This window comes from Lolium rigidum, chromosome 2 (assembly GCF_022539505.1).
Source record: "Lolium rigidum isolate FL_2022 chromosome 2, APGP_CSIRO_Lrig_0.1, whole genome shotgun sequence".
NCBI classification, from domain to species: Eukaryota; Viridiplantae; Streptophyta; class Magnoliopsida; order Poales; family Poaceae; genus Lolium; species Lolium rigidum.
This window is the reverse complement of record NC_061509.1, coordinates 8,624,438-8,626,408: the sequence shown is the minus strand read 5'-3', so window position 1 is coordinate 8,626,408 and position 1,971 is coordinate 8,624,438.

Genomic DNA, 1,971 nt, shown 5'->3' with positions numbered 1-1,971 from the left:
CCAAAGGGATTCAAATTTTCTCTTGATTCCATTGTGGAACTTGTAACCCTAGATATCCATTGAGGCCTCGCTGATGGCATTGAGAACCTCCAATTGAGTTGTTGAGGCATGCCTCAACCTTTTGTAGGTTTCATAGCCACCTCGACCGGCACCACTTAGTGGAGAAGTGAAGTTTTCATTTGTAGCGGGTTCAGCGGAAGAAGGTGAGGCTTTTGTGGTGTTGGTTTTGTGGTGCCACACCTCTGTAATGTAGACGTACCTCCCTTAACAAGGAAGGAACTACGGGAAACAAATCTCGTGTCTCCTCGATATTACCTCATTCCTTCAACCCACTCTATTTGTTACTTGTTTCCTTTGCATTACTTTGTGTTTGTATCATCTAAGTTGTTCAACTTTGCAATTGTTCATCTTTACTTTGTTGCATAAACCTTTAAACTCGAAAAGAGTAAAACTTTGTTAGCATCTATTCACCCCCTCTAGTCACCACTAGAAACCTTTCACCAAAGTCATATAAAGTCAGAGTACATTTTTTCGATAAAGGGAATATATTAATATCAAAAGATACCAATTACACCCAGCCTCTGCAACAACGCCCCACCCTAATGGTAGTACGGATGCACACAGCCAAAAAAGAGAAAAGAAATCTAAGAAAGAAAAGTCCCGCTATAGCCTTCTAGACCTAGCAACAGCAATACAACCACCACCGTGACAACACCTGAAGTACAGACTCTCCAAAAGAGACGCCTCCAAGAAGGAAACAGTGCACCAGCGCCGTCGTCGCCCGACCAAAGGTCTTAGGATTTCTCCCTGAAGATAGTCCCCACTCTCAAAACAATGTCTCCAACAAGAACATTGCCAGGCACAACCAGTTAAGGTCAGACCTTGGGTTTTCACCCTGAGAGGTAAGACTCCGAACTTCCCCTGTGCTGCTGCCCCCACATGCATACCACTGCTGCAAGCCCGGAACGCCAAGCAGATCCCTCATCATCACGTTGACTCGAACCTCCTTTAGTCAGTCCACCAATCCGGCCTTCATGATATTCCTTCTTCGACTTCACCATGGACCAAAAAGTCACCGGATGTCAACACAGTAATATAGCTTCGCGGCGCTCCCTCCGGAACCAAACGGTCGGAATAAAAACATGGGTGCGCGCGACCGAAGACCACTCGATCCAACAAACCGCAGGCAAAATATGCACTGTTCCATTCGCCAGCGGAGCTTTCCGGAACTCATCTCTCCAGCCAGCATCAAAGCAAACTGACCTCCGGTAGATCTTCATCTTCGCTTGCGAGAAACCCGAGGACCGCCACCAAAAACAAAGCAAGACCAGCAGCCCCCACGCCGCCGGTCCCTCCCCGCCGGATCACCAGGGAAGAAGACGGCGGCGCGGATCATACGTACCACCGCTGAACCGTCACCGGGGGCGGAGGCCGCCACCGCTCCACCGAATCCTCCATGGCTACCGACGGAGAGCAATAGGCCCCGGCCAAGTAGCCGTGCCGCCCGGCTTCCTCCACCGACGCTTCATCACCTCCCATGGAACGCCACTGTGGAAACCCTCTCCCCCCCCCCCCTCGTCGTTCGACGGAAGGGGCGCCGCCACCGCCGCCGTGGCCGAGGCCGGGGTCGGGGCTGTGGCCGGGCCGGGGCCGAAGCCGGGGCCAAGGCCAAGGCCGGGGCCGGCAGCAGCGGCGGCCGAGGTACGGCGATCCGGGGGCGGCTGCTCGGGCGGGGCGGGTAGATCCTCCGCCGCCGCCCGGGAGGGGGGCGGGAGAGGAGGAGGCGGCAGCTAGGTTAGAGGAGGTCCTGGCGCAAGTCAGAGTACATGACATAGACAACTGCTCCATCCGTTACCTATCGCATATTTGGATGCATCTAGACACCTTTTATACATATATATGTTACAATTACAAGCTAAGAATGTAACACCTATAATTAAGTTGACTTCTTGCGCAACAAGGTCTTCAAGA